Raw genomic sequence first — 21,077 nt, 5'->3', positions numbered from 1 at the left:
GCGACTTCAGAATGACATCTGTCACTGGTTGGGTTAACATATGAATAAAATAGAGCGAGTTTATCCTTGGACATGTGAGCTCTATGAACAACCTTAAATTGTATTAGGCATGTTTAGCACAAATAGAAGAAGAATTGATTAATTGTAAAATGTTCTCCCACTGCCCTGTGGGTATAAGACAATGAAGTTCTTTTTCCCATTCCTTCTTAATTGTTTCTGATACTCCTGGCTGTATTTTCATGATCATATTATAAATAATAGCTACTAAACCCTTCTGACAAGGATTCAGAGCCAGAATTTTTTTCTGTAATGTCCATTGGACATAATTTCAGAAAAGACTAACATTCAAGAAATTGCTAACTTGCAAGTATCTAAAAAAAAAATGAGTTTTAGGCTGGATAGCTGTTCAAAGGACATAAAACTGTTATCTAAAAATAGATCACGAAAACATGTTATACGTTTTGTTTTCCAAAACACAAAGGCTTCGTCCATAAAAGAAGGCTGGACAAAAAGTTAGATATAATAGGGGTTGATAAGATAAACTTATTCAAGCTGAAGAATTTACAAAATTGAAACCATATTCTTAGTGTATGTTTAACTACAGGATTAGTTATTTGTTTATTTGGTTTAGATAAAGCAAAAGGAGGCAAAGATCCTAAAATAGAAAACAATGAGAAGTCTTGTACAGATTTACACTCCAAATTTACCCATTGTGGGCAAGGTACTACGACCAATTCTCGTGTCCAAAATATTAAATATTGAATATTAACTGTCCAATAGTAAAATCTCAGGTTTGGCAAAGCAAAACCACCTTCCTTCTTAGGCTTCTGTAAATATATTTTACTTAATCTAGGATTTTTATTCTGCCAGACATACGAGGGTATTTTGGAGTCAATAATATCAAAAAAATATTTAGGAATAAAAATTGTTAATGCTTGGAATAAATATAAAAATTTGGGTAATACTATTATCTTGATAGTATTAATTCAACCAACCAATGACGGAGATAATGAGGACCACCTGGTAACGAGTTGCTTGATTTGTTCAATTAAAGGTAAAAAATTAACTTTAAATAAACCCTTATGTTTCTTGGTAATTTTAATACCCAAATAAGTAAAATGATCTGTGACAACTTAAAACAGTAAGTGTTTATAAATTGGAACTTGCATATTTAATGGAAATAATTCACACTTATTAAAATTCAGTTTGTAGCCAGAAAAGCTACTAAACTGAGCAAGCAAGGATGAAACAGCAGGAATAGATCTCTCAGGGTCAGACATGTATAGTAGCAAATGATTAGCATATAATAATATCTTATAAGTCCCTTACCCACGGGTAATACCAAAAATATTAGGTGATTCACGAATGGCAATGGCTAAAGGTTCCAAAGCAATGTCAAATAATAGAGCACTTAAAGGGCAGCCTTGCCTCGTACCACGGGACAACTGAAAAAAAGGAGATCTTTGATTATTGGTAAGAAGTGAAGCCAAAGGTTTATAATACATTAATTTAATCCATGATATAAATTTCAAGCTGAAATTAAAATTCTGCAATGTATTAACTAAATATAGCCATTCAAATCTATCAAACGCTTTTTCAGCACCTAAAGAAATGACATTCTAGTATTTTAGATGAAGAAGTATAAATTATTTTAATTTATTTTCTAATGTTAAAAGATGTATAACAGATTTTAATAAATCCGGTCTGATCTTCAGAGATAATTTGAGGTAATACATTTTCTCATGTAGTGGCCAAAATTTTGGTAAAAATCTTAGAATCCGTATTCAGCAAGGATATTGGCCAATAGGATGCAAATTCAGTGGGGTCTTTATCTTTTTTACGAATTGGATTAATGGAGGCATCATAAAAAGATTGTGGTTATTTACCTACAGTTAACGCATCTTTAAAAATTTTACAAAGCCAAGGAGCGAGTATAGAAGAAAAGGATTTAAAAATATTCAGCAGTATAACCGTCTGGACCAGGGGCTTTACCTGAATTCATTGAAAACGGGAGTGGGTTCCCCTTTCCAGACCCTGACGGCGGACTTGTGCCACTCCTCAGGGTTATATATGGAACCTCTCGGGCAGGGACAAGGAGTGGGTTCCCCTTTCCCAGGCAGATGCCCGAAGGTGACCAGGAGCCACCAGAGGGGCTGATGTAATACAGGCCCTGGCACGGTGGGTCACTGAGGTAAGGGAACCCATTTGAATGACAGCCCGACTGCATGCGGATTTTGAGAATTTATCTGATAACTGCAGAGAAAAGGAGAATCCCTTGCGTACTTTATAGCTCGTTTTAAGGATACGTGAGAGTCCAATGCCGGCAAATCCCTGGACAGATCAGTGTGTCCAGCTGGCAGTGCAGACTTTTCTAAACTGTCTCAGGCCCAAGCCTGCCCACTCCATTAAGTAAACTAATCTGAATTCGCTGTGTCAGACCTGGCCCCGGGTGACATAAATTCTGATGAATAGGGAGCGCAATTGACTCTTTAAAGGGACTGTGGAAAAGCGAGAGTGTGCACAGAGAACTGGTAGTGAGGAGATGGAGTTCGGGTCCCGACGAAGAACCCAGAACGGGTGGCAGGATCGTGCGGATGGTGCAGATGAAGAGGACACTTGGCTAAGGACAGAAACGGAGTTTGTAGAAAGAGGGGACATTAGGCCAGAGATTGTCGCACTGCAATCACAGACAAGAATAATAAGGGGCAGGAAGTGTTTCTGGGTGACAGTGATACTCGACAGTGTACCACATTTACTATCCACAATTCCTTCGATCCCGGATAGGGCAGGCCAGAGGGGACAGATCACAGTGATACTCGACAGAGTACCACATTTACTCTCCACAATCCCTTTGGTCCCGGATAGTGCAGGCCAGAGGGGACGGATCACAGTGATACTCGACAGAGTACCACATTTACTCTCCACAATCCCTTTGGTCCCGGATAGGGCAGGCCAGAGGGGACGGTGATACAGGCGGCTGTGATCAGGCTCACCATACAGGCAGGCTCTTTTCTCACTGCTGTAATCAGGTAGAAGGTACAAGAGCCTCAGGACTCGCCCCACCAGGGTCAGGAACAGTTACTACCCCTCAACCATCAGGCTGTGGAACAACACAGGATAACTGCACTCACTTGATGTCCATAGAGTTGCTCCCACAACAAATGATCGTACTGGGACTGTCTCAAAATGAGTGAAACAAGAGGTGGTTTAACTGAGACAGATTGTATTCCTGTCTCAGAATTAGAGAAATATAATCTCACAAGATATTTAAAGTGGATGTGCTGGAATGATGTTTCCCAGAAGGTGTGGAACCAGCACTCACAAACTCAGAATACGAGGAGAACTGAGCAGGACTGAGGTTAGGAGAAATGTCCTCACCCAGAGTGCAGTGAATCATTGCAATTATCTCCACAAGGTTTCGAAATTGAATAGACATATCCTGGGGCTCAGCGGTGATGGAAAGTTGCAGGAAAGTGGTGCTGAGGTCAAAAGTCAAGCATGTTCTGAGTTGAAGGACAGTGGTAGCGCAAGGGCCGAATGGCCACGCCTTCTCGATTTCTTGTTTTCTGAAACACTCGGTAACCTTTGTGCCTCACTGTTTCTTGTCCTGTCAGATTGAACAGGGAGAGCTGAGAGCACCGGACATCTATCGGCAGCCGCTGCGGTTATTTCATGTTCTCATTGTTTATTTGCATTGGCGAAGTTTGTTGTCTTCTGCACTCTGGTTGATCTTTCAGTGATCCAGATATAGTTACCATTCTGTAGCTTTGCTCTGCATGTTTGCAGGAGTTGTTTGTGGCGACTTATATGTACTCTGTTAGTTTTTGGAATAGTCACTTGGGGAATCTGAGGTGGAGGAGTATTTGGGGCTTATTTTAAATTATACATAGATATTATCCAAATAATGTTTATTTGACAAGGGTTAATTCTGATATTGAGACTAACTGTTCTTTTTGTGGTTGATATCCAGAGGATTTATTTCATCTGTTTTGGGATTGTGAATATGTTAAAACATTTTGGTTTGATGTTTGTCAATTTATAGATTAATATATTAATGTGGATTTTATTTTTTGTTTTGAAAATGTCTTATTGGGTTTACTAGTAATACCAAATCTCACAGGGATCATTTCTCTATCATAAATCTTTTGTTAATTTACAGCAAATTTTGTATCCATAAATGCAAACACAGCAATAAGAAACCTTCATTTAGATTTTTACCTCAGACTTCAAACTATACGTTTATACTCTGAACACTTCCCGTAACCAGAAACCTGTAAAGACTGTACAAATCTGTCAATATTTTGTGTTATCTCTGTAAACGTTCTTGTTTTGTGACTCCTCTTAGATACAGTCCCTTCTGTCCAACAGTATTTAGAGCGGATTTCCTTGTTTATTTGTATATTTAAAGTTAATGGTTATATATTCGTTGCTGCTTTTGTGTGATTCCCTGGCTTTGTTAGCATATGTTTAGTGTTTCTGTCTTTGTTTGTGTTCAATAAAAATTTAAAATATTAAAAAGTAATTATAAAATTTACTTTGAACTTTGAGCCTCGGGGAACTTGCTATGAGTCTGAGAACAAACGGTGACTGACATCTCCAGCTCCCGGCAGCAGTCCGCCCTCGGACACACTCACAGCCAATCAGCGAACACCACTGGGAGACTCTTGCCTCCATTGGCTGAGGAGTGTCAGTGGGCGGACCGAAGTTTGGAACCGGGAACGAGTGGACCCGGTCAGAGACCCGAGATTGGGAGCAGCTCCCCGGGTAAAGGCTGCAACAGCGGCCGGAGTTTTGAATCCTTCCGATGGCGGAGGTGAAGATTCGGGCGGAGATTCCGTGAGATGTTTCAGCCTCACAGAGGGAGCCCGGTCTTTCCCCGCCGTGGGTCGGGGCCTGTTGTCCGGAGTTTCCTCCCGGTCCTGTCTCCTGCTGCTGGGATCCGGGAGCTGGCCCGCAGCGGCTGCCGATGGGACTCCGGTGTGTGAGCGCTCCCCTGTGCAAAAGGACAGGCTGAAGGCCCAGGGAGAACCAGGCGCAAAGGTAAACTCGGACTTTAGAAAAAGGAAACAGGAGCAGGCCACTCGGCCCGTTGCGCCTATTCCACCTTTTCCTCAGAGTAGTCCTTTCTTTTTAAATCTTTTTATTGATTTTAAACAGACATAAATGAAACATGAATACATGAGCTTGAGAGTACATAATAGGTTAAGGTATAAATATAAATACATGATATTAACCTCCCAAACTCATAGTGGTTACAAAAAATGGATAAAATAAGGAACCCTTCCCCCCACCAAAAAAAAGGAAAAAATCCTAACCGACATGGGCCATTGCATTATATCAATTATACACAGTAGCGTCAATAACTCCGCACCTCCATCCAAATAATTAAGGATATTAAAAGTAAGGTTTAGGAAAAGTCAGTTTAGCTTATATGAAAATGTTGAATAAATGGTCTCCAAGTTTCTTCATATTTAACTGAAGGGTCAAAGACAACACTTGTAATTTTTTCTAAACTCAAACAAGAAATAGTTTGAGAAAACCACTGAAATATAGTTGGAGGACTAATTTATTTCCAATTCAGTAGGATAGATCTTCTCGCCATTAATGTAACAAATGCAATTATCCGCCAAGCTGGGGGGGGGGATAAACGACTATTATCCACCATTGGTAAACCTAAAATTGCAGTAATAGGATGCGGTTGCAATTTGATATTCAGAACTGTTGAAATAATACCAAAAATATCTTTCCAGTAATTTTGAAAATAGGGGCAAGACCAGAACATGTGGGCCAATGAAGTGACTTCAGACTGACATCTGTCACTGGTTGGATTAACATAAGAATAAAATTGAGCGAGTTTATCCTTGGACATGTGACCCCTATGAACAACCTTAAATTGTATTAGGCATGTTTAGCACAAATAGAAGAAGAGTTGACTAATTGTAAAATTTTCTCCCACTGCACTGTGGGTATAAGAGAGTGAAGTTCTTTTTCCCATTCCTTCTTAATTATTTCTGATACTCCTGGCTGTATTTTCATGATCATATGATAAATGATGGCTACTTAACCCTTCTGGCAAGGATTCAGAGCCAGAATTTTTTCTATAATATCCATTGGACATAATTGCAGAAAATACTCACATTCAAGAAATTTCTAACTTGCTGGTATCTGAAAAAAAAAAAGAGTTTTAGTCTGGATAGCTGTTCAAAGGACATAAAACTGTTATCTAAAAATAGATCACGAAAACATGTTGTAGCTTTTGTTTTCCATAACACAAAGGCTTAGTCCATAAAAGAGGGCTGGAAAAAGAATTTAGATATAATAGGGCTTGATTATTCAAGCCAAAGAATTTATGAAACTGAAACCATATTCTTAATATATGTTTAGCTATAGGATTAGCTATTTGTTTATTTGGTTTAGATAAAGCAAAAGGAAGCGAAGATCCTAAAATAGAAAACAATGAGAAGTCTTGTACAGATTTACACTCCAAATTTACCCATTGTGGGCAAGGTACTACGACCAATTCTTGTGTCCAAAATATTAAATATTGAATATTAACTGCCCAATTGTAAAATCTCAGGTTTAGCAAAGCAAAACCACCTTCCTTCTTAGGCTTTGTAAATATTTTTTACTTAATCTAGGATTTATATTCTGCCATACATACGAGGATATTTTGGAGTCAATAATATCAAAAAAAGATTTAGGAATAAAAATTGGTAATGCTTGGAATAAATATAAAAATTTGGGTAATAATATCATCTTGATAGTATTAATTTGACCAATGACAGAGATAATGGGGACCACCTGGTAACAAGTTGCTTGATTTGATCAATTAAAGGTAAAAAATTAACTTTAAATAAACCCTTATGTTTCTTGGTAATTTTAATACCCAAATAAGTAAAATGATCTGTGACAACTTAAAACAGTAAGTGTTTATAAATTGGAACTTGCATAATTAATGGAAATAATTCACACTTATTAAAATTCAGTTTGTAGCCAGAATAGCTACTAAACTGAGCAAGCAAGGATGAAACAGCAGGAATAGATCTCTCAGGGTCAGATATGTATAGTAACAAATCATCAGCATATAATAATAAATTATAAGTCCCTTACCCACGGGTAATACCAAAAATATTAGGTGATTCACGAATGGCAACGGCTAAAGGTTCCAAAGCAATGTCAAATAATAGAGGACTTAAAGGGCAACCTTGCCTGGTCCCACGGGACAACTGAAAAAAAGGAGGTCTTTGATTATCGGTAAGAAACAAAGCCAAAGGTTTATAATACATTAATTTAATCCATGATATAAATTTCAAGCTAAAATTAAAATTCTGCAATGTATAAAACGAATATAGCCATTCAACTCTATCAAACGCTTTTTCAGCATCTAAAAAAATGACATTCTGGTATTTTAGATGAAGAACTATAAATTATATTAATAAATTTTCTAATGTTAAAAGATGAATAACAGTTTTTAATAAATCTGGTCTGATCTTCCGAGATAATTTGAGGTAATGCATTTTCTAATCTGGTGGCAAGAATTTTAGGAAAAATCTTAGAATCCGTATTCAGCAAGGATATTGGCCGATAGGATTCACATTCAGTGGGGTCTTTATCTTTTTGAAGAATTGGAGAAATGGAGGCATCATAAAAAGTTTGTGGTTATTTACCTACAGTTAACGCATCTTTAAAATTTTTACAAAGCCAAGGACCAAGTACAGAAGAAAAGGATTTTAAAAATTCGGCAGTATAACCGTCCGGACCAGGGGCATTACCTGAATTCATTGAAAAAGGGAGTGGGTTCCCCTTTCCAGACCCTGACCGGGGACTTGCCTGCACTCCTCAGGGTTACATATAGAACCACTCGGGCAGGGACAGGGAGTTAGTTCTCCCTTCCAGACCCCGCCCGGGGACTTGTACCACTCCTCAGGGTTATATATGGAACCTCTCGGACAGGGACAGGGAGTGGGTTCCCCTTTGCAGACCCTGCACGGGGACTTGTGCCACTCCTCAGGGTTATGTATGGAACCTCTCGGACAGGGACAGGGAGTGGGTTCCCCTTTCCAGACCCTGCCCGGGGACTTGTGCCACTCCTCAGGGTTATGTATGGAACCCCTCGGACAGGGACAGGGAGTGGGTTCCCCTTTCCAGACCCTGCCCGGGGACTTGTAACACTCCTCAGGGTGAGATATGGAACCTCTCAGACAGGGACAGGGAGTGGGTTCCCCTTTCCAGACCCTGCCAGGGGACTTGCCTGCACTCCTCAGGGTTATATATGGAAACTCTAGGGCAGGGACAGGGAGTGGGTTCTCCTTTCCAGACCCTGCCGGGAGACTGTGCCACTCCTCAGGGTTATATAAGGAACCTCTCGGGCAGGGACAGGGAGTGGGTTCCCCTTTCCAGACCCTGCCCGGGGACTTGTGCCACTCCTCAGGGTTATATATGGAACCTCTCGGACAGGGACAGGGAGTGGGTTCCCCTTTCCAGACCCTGCCCGGGGACTTGTGCCACTCCTCAGGGTTATATCTGGAAACTCTCGGACGGGGACAGGGAGTGGGTTCTCCTTTCCAGATACTGCCCGGGGACTTGTGCCACTCCTCAGGGTTATATATGGAACCTCTCGGACAGGGACAGGGAGTGGGTTCCCCTTTCCAGACCCTGCCCGGGGACTTGTAACACTCCTCAGGGTGAGATATGGAGCCTCTCAGACAGGGACAGGGAGTGGGTTCCCCTTTCCAGACCCTGCCCGGGGACTTGTGCCACTCCTCAGGGTTATATATGGAACCTCTCGGGCAGGGACAGGGAGTGGGTTCTCCTTTCCAGACCCTGCCCGGAGACTGTGCCACTCCTCAGGGTTATATAAGGAACCTCTCGGACAGGGACAGGGAGTGGGTTCCCCTTTCCAGACCCTGCCCGGGGACTTGCCTGCACTCCTCAGGGTTATATATGGAACCTCTCGGGCAGGGACAGGGAGTGGGTTCCCCTTTCCAGACCCTGCCCGGGGACTTGTGCCACTCCTCAGGGTTATATATGGAACCTCTCGGGCAGGGACAGGGAGTGGGTTCCCCTTTCCAGACCCTGCCCGGAGACTTGTGCCCTTCCTCAGGGTTATATATGGAACCTCTCGGACAGGGACAGGGAGTGGGTTCCCCTTTCCAGACCCTGCCCGGGGACTTGTAACACTCCTCAGGGTGAGATATGGAAACTCTCGGACAGGGACAGGGAGTGGGTTCCCCTTTCCAGACCCTGTCAGGGGACTTGTGCCACTCCTCAGGGTTGTATATGGAAACTCTCGGGCAGTGACAGAGAGTGGGTTCCCCTTTCCAGACCCTGCCCGGGGACCTCTGCCACTCCTCAGGGTTATATATGGAACCTCTCGGACAGGGACAGGAAGTGGGTTCCCCTTTCCAGACCCTGCCCGGGGACTTGTGCCACTCCTCAGGGTTATATATGGAACCTCTCGGACAGGGACAGGGAGTGGGTTCCCCTTTCCAGACCCTGCCCGGGGACTTGTGCCACGACTCAGGGTTATATATGGAACTTCTCGGACAGGGACACGGAGTGGATTCCCCTTTCCAGACCCTGCCCGGGGACTTGTGCCACTCCTCAGGGTTATATATGGAACCTCTCGGACAGGGACACGGAGTGGGTTCCCCTTTCCAGATCCTGCCCGGAGACTTGTGCCACTCCTCAGGGTTATATACGGAACCTCTCGGACAGGGACAGTGAGTGGGTTCCCCTTTCCAGACCCTGCCCGTGGTCGTGCCACTCCTCAGGGTTATACATAGAACCTCTCAGGCAGGGACAGGGAGTGGGTTCTCCTTTCCAGACCCTGCCCGGGGACTTGTGCCACTCCTCAGGGTTATATATGGAACCTCTCGGACAGGGACAGGGAGTGGGTTCCCCTTTCCAGACCCTGCCCGGGGACTTGTGATCCTGCTCAGGGTTATATATAGAACCTCTTGGACAGGGACATGGAATGGGTTCCCCTTTCCAGACCCTGCCCGGAGACTTGTGCCACTCCTCAGGGTTATATATGGAACCTCTCAGACAGGGACAGGGAGTGGGTTCCTCTTTCCAGACCATGCCCGGGGACTTGCCTGCACTCCTCAGGGTTATACATGGAAACTCTCGGGCAGGGACAGGGAGTCGGTTCCCCTTTCCAGACCCTGCCCGGGGTCTTGTGCCACTCCTCAGGGTTATATATGGAAACTGTCGGGCAGGGACAGGAAGTGGGTTTCCCTTTCCGGACCCTGCCCGGGGACTTGTGCCACTACTCAGGGTTATATATGGAACTTCTCGGACAGGGACACGGAGTGGGTTCCCCTTTCCAGACCCTGCCCGGGGACTTGTGCCACTCCTCAGGGTTATATATGGAACCTCTCGGACAGGGACAGGAAGTGGGTTTCCCTTTCTGGACCCTGCCCGGGGACTTGTGCCACTACTCAGGGTTATATATGGAACTTCTCGGACAGGGACAGGGAGTGGGTTCCCCTTTCCAGACCCTGCCCGGGGACTTGTGCCACTCCTCAGGGTTATATATGGAACCTCTCGGACAGGGACAGGGAGTGGGTTCCCCTTTCCAGACCCTGCCCGGGGACTTGTGCCACTCCTCAGGGTTATATATGGAACCTCTCGGGCAGGGACAGGGAGTGGGTTCCCCTTTCCGGACCCTGCCCGGGGACTTGTGCCACTCCTCAGGGTTGTATATGGAACCTCTCGGACAGGGACAGGGAGCGGGTTCCCCTTTCCAGACCCTGCCCGGGGACTTGTGTTACTGCTCAGGGTTATATATAGAACCTCTCGGTCAGGGACATGGAATGGGTTCCCCTTTCCAGACCCTGCCCGGGGACTTGTACCACTCCTCAGGGTTATATATGGAACCTCTCAGACAGGGACAGGGAGTGGGTTCCCCTTTCCAGACCCCGCCCGGGGACTTGTGCCACTCCTCAGGGTATATCTGGAACCTCTCGGACAGGGACAGGGAGTGGGTTCCCCTTTCCAGACCCTGCCCGGGGACTTGTGCCACTCCTCAGGGTTATATATGGAACCTCTCGGACGGGGACAGAGAGTGGGTTCCCCTTTCCAGACCCTGCCCGGGGACTTGTGCCACTCCACAGGGTTATATATGGAACCTCTCGGACAGGGACAGGGAGTGGGTTCCCCTTTCCAGACCCTGCCCGTGGTCCTCTGCCACTCCTCAGGGTTATATATGGAACCTCTCGGGCAGGGACAGGGAGTGGGTTCCCCTTTCCTGACCCTGTCAGGGGACTTGTGCCACTCCTCAGGGTTGTATATGGAAACTCTCGGGCAGGGACAGGGAGTGGGTTCCCCTTTCCCAGGCAGACGCCCGAAGGTGACCGGAAGCCACCAGTGGGGCTGATGTAATACAAGTCCTGGCACGGTGGGTCGCTGAGGTAAGGGAACCCATTTGAATGACAGCACGACTGGAAGCGGATTTTGGTGAATTTACCCGATAACTACAGAAAAAAGGAGAATCCCTTGCGTAGTTTATAGCTCGTTTTAAGGATACGTGAGATTCCAATGCCGGCAAACCCCTGGACAGATCAGTGTGTCCTGCTGGCAGTGCAGACTTTTCTAAACCTTCTCAGACCCAAGCCTGCCCACTCCTGTAAGTTAACTAATCTCAATTCGCCATGTCAGACCTGGCCCCGGGTGACATAAATTCTGATGAATATGGAGCACAATTGACTCTTTAACGGGACTGGGGAAAAGTGAGAGTGAGCACAGAGATCCGGTAGAGAGGAGATGGAGTTCGGGTCCTGACGAATAACCCAGAACGGGTAACAGGATCGTGCGTATGGTGCAGATGAAGAGCACACTTGTCACACTGATACTCGACAGAGTTCCACATTTACTCTCCACAATACCTTTGGTCCCGGATAGGACAGGCCCGAGGGGACGGATCACAGTGATACTCGACAGAGTACCACATTTATTCTCCACAATCCCTTTGGTCCCGGATAGGACAGGCCCGAGGGGACGGATCACAGTGATACTCGACAGAGTACCACATTTACTCTCCACAATCTCTTTGGTCCTGGATAGGACAGGTCAGAGGGGACGGTGATACAGGCAGCTGTGATCAGGCTCACCACACAGGCAGGCTCTTTTCTCACTGCTGTGATCAGGTAGAAGGTACAAGAGCCTCAGGACTCGCCCCACCAGGGTCAGGAACAGTTACTACCCCTCAACCATCAGGGTGTGGAACAACACAGGACAACTGCACTCACCTGCTGTCCATCGAGAGGCTCCCACAACAAATCATCGTACTGGGACTGTCTCAAAATGAGTGAAATAGGAGGTGGTTTGACAGAGACAGATCGCATTCCTGTCTCAGAATTAGAGAAATACAATCTCACAGGATATTTACAGCGGAAGGGCTGGAATGATGTTTCCCATAAGGTGTGGAACCAGCGGGCACAGACTCAAAATCCGAGAACAATTCAGCAGGGCTGAGATGAGGAGTAATTTCCTCACCCAGAGTGCACTGAATCACTGCAATTATCTCCACAAGGTTTCGGAATTGAATGGACATATCCTGGGGCTCAGCGGTGATGGGAAGTTGCAGGAAAGTGGTGCTGAGGTCAAAAGTCAAGCATGTTCTGAGTGAAGGGCAGAAGAGGCGCAAGGGGCCGAATGGCCACACCTTCTCTATTTCTTATTTTCTGAAACACGAGTTTACCTTTGCGCCTCACTATTTCTTGTCCTGTCAGATTGAACAGGGAGTGCTGAGAGCACCGGACATCTATCGGCAGCCGCTGCGGTTATTTCATGTTCTCGTTGTTTATTTGCATTGGCGAAGTTTGTTGTCTTCTGCACTCTGGCTGATCTTTCAGTGATCCAGATATAGTTACCGTTCTGTAGCTTTGCTCTGTATGTTTGTAGGTGTTGTATGTGGTGACTTATATGTACACTGTTAGTTTTTGGAACAGTCGCTTGGGTAATCTGAGGTGGAGGAGTATTTGGGGCTTATTTAAAACTATGCATAGATATTATCCAAATAGTGTTTATCTGACGGGTTAATTCTGATATTGAAACTAACTGTTATTTTTGTGGTTTATAACCAGAGGATTTTTTTCATCTGTTTTGGGATTGTGAATATGTTAAAACATTTTGGGTTGATGTTTGTCAATTTATAGATCATTATATTAATGTGGATTTTACTTTCTGTTTTGAAAATGTCTTATCTGGGTTTACTAATTTTACTTTGAACTTTGAGCCTTTGGGAACTTGTTTTGTTTCTGATATCAAACCTTGACTGACATATCCAGCAACCGGCAGCAGCCCGTCCTCGGACACACTCACAGCCAATCAGAGAACACCCCTGAGAGACTCTTGCCTCCATTGGCTGAGGAGTGTCAGTGGGTGGGATGCTGGGCGGACCGAAGTTTGGAACCGGGAACGAGTGGACCCGGTGAGAGACCCGAGATTGGGAGCAGATCCCCGGGTAAAGGCTGCAACAGCGGCCGGAGTTTTGAATCCTTCCGATGGTGGAGGTGAAGATTCGGGCGGAGACACCGTGAGATGTTTCAATCACACAGGGGGTGCCCGGTCTTTACCCGCCGTGGATCGGGGCCTGTTGTCCGGAGTTTCCTCCCGGTCCTATCTCCTGCTGCTGGGATACGGGAGCTGGCCCGCAGCGGCTGCCGATGGAACTCCGGTGTGTGAGCGCTCCCCTGTGCAAAAGGACAGGCTGAAGGTCAAGGGAGAACCAGGCGCAAAGGTAAACTCTGACTTTAGGAACAAATAAACAGACTTTCCGTCTTTTCCGCCTTTCACACAGAACATGCCTGATCTTTGACCTCAGCGCCACTTTCACGCAACGTTCCCAGCATCGCAGAGCCCTAAAATTTGTCCTTCAAATTTAGAAACCTTGTGGAGAAAATTCCAAAGTTTCACTGCCCTCTGGATGAGGAAATTCCTCCTCATTTCAGTCGTGCTGAGGTGTACTCGGATTCTGTGACCCCCATTCCTCACCACAGCCAAAGGAAACATCATTTCTCCCTCAACACTGTCAATACCCTGTGAGACTCTGTCTGTCTCAGTCAGACGGCCTTTTATTTCTCTAATTCTGAGACAGGCCCGGTTAGTATAATCTCTCCAAGGACACTACCTCACCTCCTAAATCAATCTGGGAAATCCCTTCATTCCCTTCATCCCACAAGCTGACTCCGGGAGGGAGACCAGACCTGTGCAGTGTTCCATGTACGCTCTCACCAGGACCCCATATACCTTCAGAGGAGATCGTTATTCTTCTATTCAAACCTTACTTCCCATTCAATGCTCTTCATTTAATATCGAACTCAAACAGTGAACAGACACAACACAGCCTCAGCCATGAATTTAAAGGGCAGGTGTTGCAACAGTTTGAGCTTCATACCGGGGGCCATGGAGCAAGCAGGGTGTCACAAAGGGAGGAATGTGGGAGTGTTGTATTCTGAGCCCAGCTGTGTGTGTTGGTGTATCAGAATCAGGTTTAATATCATCCGCATATGTGGTGAAATTTGTTCCTTTGTGTCTGCAGTACATTGCAATACATAGTAATAAAAACTTTAAATTAGAACAAGTATTTATAAAATTAAATTTGAAATGTAGTGGCAAACGTGAGGGAAAATACTGAGGAAGTATTCGAGAGTTCATTGTCCTTTTAGAAATCTGACGGTGGAGGGAAGAAGCTGTTCCTGAGACATTGAGTGTCTCTTCACGGTCCTGTAGCAATGAGCCGAAGGCATGTCCTGGGTGATGGGGGTCCGTAATGATGGATGCCACCTTTTTGTGGCCTCATCTTTTGAATGTGTCCTGGATGCTGTGGTGCCCATGAAGGAGCTGGCTGAGTTTACAACTTTCTGCAGGATTTTCCAATCCGGTGCAGTGGCCTCTCCACACCAGGCAGTGATGCAACCAGTTAGAATGCTCTCCACAGTACATCTGTAGAAATTTGCAAGTGTCTTTAGTGACAGACCGATTCCCCTCAATCTCCGAATGAAATATAGCGGATGTTGTGCCTTCATTGTAACTGCATCAATATGTTGGGCCCAGGATGGTTCCTCAGAGATGATGACATGCAGGAAATGGAAACTGCTCACCCTTTTCACTTCTGATCCCACAATGAGGACTGGTGTGTGCTCCCTTGACTTCCCGTTCCTGAATCCACAATCAATTCTTTGTCTTCATGATGCTGAGTGCAAGGTTGTTGCTGTGACACCACTCAACTTGCTGATCTATCTCACTCCTGTACTCCTCCTCGTCACCGTCTGAAATTCCAGCAACAATAGTTGGGTTGTCAGCAAGTTTGTAGATGAGTCTAGACACACAGACGTGGTGCAGAGAGAGTAGAGCAGTGGGCTGAGCACGCATCGTTGAGGTGTGCCAGTGTTGATTGTCAGCAAGGAGGAGATGTTATTTCTGATCCACACAGACTGGGGTCTCCTGGTGAGGATCCAGTTGCAGAAGGAGGTGCAGAGGCCCAGGTTTTGGAGCTTGTTGATTACAATTGAGGGTCTGATTGTGTTGAACGCTGAGCTGTAATCAGCAGCCTGACTTGTGCATTGCTTTTGTCCGGGTGATCTAAGGCTGAGAAGAGAGCCTGTGAGATTGCATTTGCTGTAGACAGATTGTGGTGATCGGCAAATTGCAGTGGGTCCAGGTCCATGCACAGACAGGAGTTGATTCCAGTCAGGACCAACCCCCTCAAAGCTCTTCATCACAGCTGTGTGTCTGTGTGTGTGCGTACACGCTTGAAACAGTGATCCCAGTTTGATTCAGGAATCTTTCCTGTAGCTGGGGTACCTCAGAAGAGGGGTCATTGTGATGGGACAATCATTCTGATCAGAGCCAAATCATTTAGCCAGTCGATGCTGAACCTTTAGAAATTACAAAGCACATGTGTGTTTGAGAGAGTAATTTAAATGTAGAATTCAAAATTTACAAAGTAAGTTTATTATCGATTTTTACGCATGTCACCATGTTCAATCCTGAGATATTTTTTTTTCGGACAAACTCAGTAACTCAAAGAATCATGATTGAATCAATGAAAGCCCGAACCCAACATTGTAGACAAAATACAATGTGCAAAAGACAACAAACTGTGCAAATACAAAAGAAAAAAAAAAGTAATAAATAATTACCATGAACAGGTGATGAAGAATCTGTGAATGTGTCCATGGGTTATAGGAACAGTTCAGTGATGGAGCAATTGAATTTGAGTAAGATTATCTCCTCTGTTTGAAGAACTTGATGTTTGAAGGGTGATAACAGTTCCTGAACCTGGTGGTGTGGGTCCAGAGACTCCTGCACTTTCTTCCTGATGGCATCAGTGAGAAGAGATCATGTTTCACATGGTGGGTTCCTTGATGATAGTTGTAGCTTTCCTATGACAGCACACCAGAGAAATGTGCGCAGTGGTGGGGAGGGTTTTACCCGTGATGTACTGGGCCGTATCCACTACTTTCTGCAGGATTTTCCTTTCAAGGGCTTTGGTGTTTCCATACCAGGCCATGATGCAACCACTGAACATATTCTCCACACACACCTGCAGAAGTTAGTCAAGGTTGTAGATGTCATGCTGAATCTTTGCAAGCTTCTAAGGAAATGGAGATGTTGCTGTGCTTTCTTCGTAATTACACTTCCATGCTGGGCTCAAGACACATCCTGGAAAGTGATGCCACTGAGGAATTTAAGGTTGCTGACCCTCTCCGCCTTTGATCTCTGATGAGGACAGGCTCACAGATCTCCTGGTTCCTCCTCCTGAAGTCAATAATTAGCTCCTGGCTCTTGCTGATGATTGCCATAAGACCATCAGATATAGGAGCAGAACTAGGCCATTTGGCCCATCGAGTCTTCTCCGCCATTTCATTTTAGCGGATCCAATTTCCCTCTTGGCCCCAATCCCCTGCCTTCTTCTGGTAGCCCATCATGCCCTGACCAGTCAAGAAACTATCAACCTCTGCCTTAAATGTACATGAAGATTTGGCCTCCACAGCTGCCTATGATTCACTATCCATAGAATCCATAGATTCATTACTCTCTGGCTAAAGAAATTCCCCCTCATCTCCATTCTAAAGACACCCCTCTATTCTGAGGCTGTGTCCTTTGGTCTTAGACTGTCCCAAAATAGGAAACATCCTCTCCGTATTCACTTTAAAATCCTTTCACTATTTGATATATTTCAATTAGGTCTGCTCTCATTCTTTTGAATTCCACTCAACACAGGCCCAGAGCCATCAAATACTCCTCATATGACAACATATTTAATTTGGGAATCATTTACGTGAACCTCTTTTGGATACTCTCCAGTTTCAGCACATCTTTTTCTCAGATGAGTCCAAAACTGCTCACAGTACTCCCAGTGAGGCCTCACCAGTGCTTACAAAAATTTCAACATTACATCCCTGCGTTTATATTCAATTCCTCTTGAAATGAATTCTGACATTACATTTGCCTTCTTCACCACAGACTCAATTTGCAAATTGACCTTTAGGAAGTATTTGGAAAATAGTCAGCCCTTTCATTTCTTCTACCAAAGTGCATGCTGATACCCTTTGCTGACACTGAATTCCATCTCCCACTTCTTCGCCCATTCTCCTCATCTGTTGATGACCTTCCATAGTCTCTCTATTTCCTCAAAACGACCTGACCCTCAACCATCTTCATAGTACCTGTAAACTTTGCAGCAAGGTCATCAATTTCATCATGCACATCAGTGACATTTAACAGAAAGAGTATCAGTCCCAACACTGACGACTGTGGAACCCACTCATCAAAAGGCTCCCTTTACACCCACTCTTTGCTTCCTCTCAGTCAGCCACGGCTTTGTCCATGCTGGAATCTTTCCGGTAATACCATGGGCTCGTGGGTTGTTAAAGCAGTTTCGTGTGTGGCATCATGTCAGAAGCCGTCTGAAAATCCAGGTGAACAACATCAATCGATTCTCCTTTGTCTGTCCTGCTTGTTATTTCTTAAAATAATTTCTACAGGTTGGTCAGGCAAGATTTTCCCTTCAGGAAACCATGCTGACTGTGGCCTATTTTATCTTGTGACACGGTACTCTCAGACCTCATCATTAATAATCGACTCCAACATCTTCCCAATCACTGCGGACAGACTAACTGGCCTATAGTTTCCTTTCTTCTGCCTCTCTCCCTTCTTGAAAAGTGGTGTGACATTGGCAATATTACATTCTTGAGGAACCATTCCGGAACATTGTGATTCCTGAATGTTCATTACTAATGGGGCCACAATCTTTTTATCCACCTCTTTCAGAAAGCCGGGGTGTACACCATCTGGGTCACGTGACTTATCTAACTTGGCCTTCCAGTTCCTCAAGAACCTTCACTCTGGTTCTGGTAACTTTGCACACTTCTGACTCCTGACACCCGGAAGTCCCACCATTCTGCTGGTGTCTTCCTCTGTGAAGACAGACACAACACACTTATTCAGTCTGTCTACCATTTCTTTGTCTCCCGTCACTGCCTCTCCAGCATCGTTTTCCAGCCACCCGAGACTTTATATTAGATAAAAATTGGGATATGTGTGCTTTAATTGGACAAGAGTGTTGCACCAACACACCAGACAAATCTGAAAATGTAACTCACCTGATGGATTATATTTGAGAGGCAGCAGATAGAATGAGAGAAGTGGGAGAGCAGTTCCACAATGATAACCCCTCAGTAAGTCAGTGGCCATTTGGGACTCTGGGACGATGGTGGGATACTGGTTTACATTGTACAGTTCCACAATGATAACCCCTCAGGAAGCCACTGGCCATTTGGGACTCTGGGACGATGGTGGGATACTGATTTACATTGAACAGTTCCACAATGATAACCCCCCAGGAAGCCGGTGGCCATTTGGGACTCTGGGACGATGGTGGGATACTGGTTTACATTGTACATTTCCGCAATGATAATCCCTCAGGAAGCCATTTTTGGAATCTGGATGAGAGAATACGGTTTTACATTATGGAATAACCATTAGAGTAATAATAATCAGATTATGATTATTTTACTCTTCCATGTGACCGAAACGAGGGGACAGAAGGAATATTTTGTAAACGCTGTGTTTGAAGTCCCCTCCCATCCCTGGTGAGAATGGAGGTGAACTTACCCCCGGCAGGTAATAAAGAATAAAGCTGCTTGATGAAGAAACACTCAGTGTTGGGATTGTGTTCTGTGAGTCTCAGCAGAGAGATACTTGACAGGGGGTTAGGGGTGAAAGATGGGGAGTTTATGGGGCACATGAGGGGATACCTCTTCACTCAGAGGGTCACAGGAGTGTGAAATGAGCTTCACCCACCCACAACGTCTGCCCCCGAATGAGGTGGAGCCCAAATGGCGGGTCCCTCAAATGAGCTGCTGCCAACCGGAGACCGGGGTCTTCGGGCTGGTTTGTTGCCGCCAGAGAACATGATGTGTGTCCCTGGTGATGGACCCACTGACGGTAGGTGTCGGCGCTGGGGGCGGGGGGTGTTAGTGTTGTACTTGTACGGGTGGGTAGAGATATGTCAGAGCCAGCAGATGCCAGACAAGGGCTCGTCCTTTATTCTGGGATGTCCTGGTATCAGTCGTAACGGGGTTTACCCGACGGTGCAGTCTGGGAGGTCAGGGACTGGGCCGTCTCCAGTGCCAGTACAGTCACTCTCAGCTGAGCCTGGAGTGGGAGCAGGGACGGTTCCTGTTGGGTTACGGACATGAAGGTCCAAACCCGGGGAGACGCCATTGTCAAATTTCGCCAAGAAACAATCAGGCCAAACAACTTCAGGCAGAACTGCTCAGGATGACAAACAGACATCAGTACACAGAAATGACAACTTTTAAAATCAGAAATAAACCAATGTAAAAACAAATTTAAAACCAGCTCCTTTGCCTGGGTATGGGTGGAATGGAAATGGTCCCGACGCAAATGAGGTGGTTTCACACCGTCTGCACGACTCAGTCGCCCCATTGAAGGAGTCGCAGTGGCGATTGAGTTCGCACTGAGAGGGGGATTGGACACGGAGTGAAAGGCCTGATGAGGGTCGGTTTGATTGCCAAGGGGATCTGCTGTCTTGTCTTGTGGGCTGGCCACTTACGGCTTCCTCACCGGCTCAGACACTGAAAGCCCGTGTTTCCCTGCACCCCACCCCCCCCACCCCGGATCCAGGCAGTCTCGTCCCCCTGGGAGATGAAAGAGAAAGTAAATTCATCCGCTTACAACTGGACAATGATGTATGTTAATTATTTGGAGAATGCAGATCAAACAATTAGTGAGGTTGTGGATGTCACCTAAACCGGTGTGTGGAGAAAGTGAGGGTTGTCTAAGGTTACAGTGGGATCGAGACGAGTTGGGAAAGTGGGCCGAGGAATTGCAGGTGGATCTTAGCTGTCACTCAGAAACAGTTCTTCAGGGGGTCAAAGACCACTGAGACACGAAAGAGAGCTTTTCTTGGGCTCTGGATTCAAACAGACAAGACTGGTGCACTCGTACCAAGGCAGAATATAAGTTGTTGCTCCGCCACCCTGCGGGTGCAGTCATCAATTAGGAGCAACTTCGCACCATCCTCCACAAGTCTGACTTACCAGTCAGCAAGCATTTTAATTCTTCATTCCCAGTCCTGTTCCGCCGTGTCGATCCGTGGACTCCTCTTGTGCCAAGATGAGCTCCTCTCCCCGTGGAGGAGCAACACATTATATTCTGTCTGGGTACCCTCCAATCTGATGGCATGAACATCGATTTCCACTCAGGAGAACAAATTACCGTCACCCTCCTCTATGCCCCACTCTGACCTTGTACTTCTCACCTTCCTACACTCCTCCCGGGACCCTCCTCACGCCCTCTCTCTGGTCCACTCTCCCCTCCTATCAGATTCTTTATTCTCCAGCCCACCCTTTCTTGACCTTCCCCACCCACCCGGCATCAAATTCCAGCTCGCCTCTTCCCCTCCCCCACCACATTTCTATTCTGGCATCTTCCCCCGTGCTTCTCTGCCCTGCAGAAGGCTTTCTGCCAAAAAACGCCGTCTGTTTATAATTTTCTATAGATGCTGCCTGAAGTGCTGAGTTCCTGCAGCGTTTTGTGTG

At 45.6% G+C, this 21,077-nt stretch overlaps 1 long non-coding RNA gene across 1 annotated transcript; it reads right to left on the bottom strand.

The window, feature by feature from the left end:
- Positions 1-188: 188 nt before the first annotated feature.
- Positions 189-21,009, bottom strand: LOC132385943 (uncharacterized). The gene is made up of 4 exons (XR_009509350.1): positions 20,577-21,009; positions 7,111-7,226; positions 6,138-6,165; positions 189-1,445 (listed from the first exon to the last, which is right to left on the bottom strand). It is a non-coding gene; the product is annotated as an uncharacterized LOC132385943 (long non-coding RNA).
- Between the last annotated feature and the right edge of the window lie 68 nt (positions 21,010-21,077).

Source organism: Hypanus sabinus, assembly GCF_030144855.1.
Source record: "Hypanus sabinus isolate sHypSab1 chromosome X2 unlocalized genomic scaffold, sHypSab1.hap1 SUPER_X2_unloc_6, whole genome shotgun sequence".
Lineage (NCBI taxonomy): Eukaryota > Metazoa > Chordata > Chondrichthyes > Myliobatiformes > Dasyatidae > Hypanus > Hypanus sabinus.
Note: the sequence above shows the minus strand (reverse complement) of the source record. Positions and strands in the feature narration are given on the sequence as shown.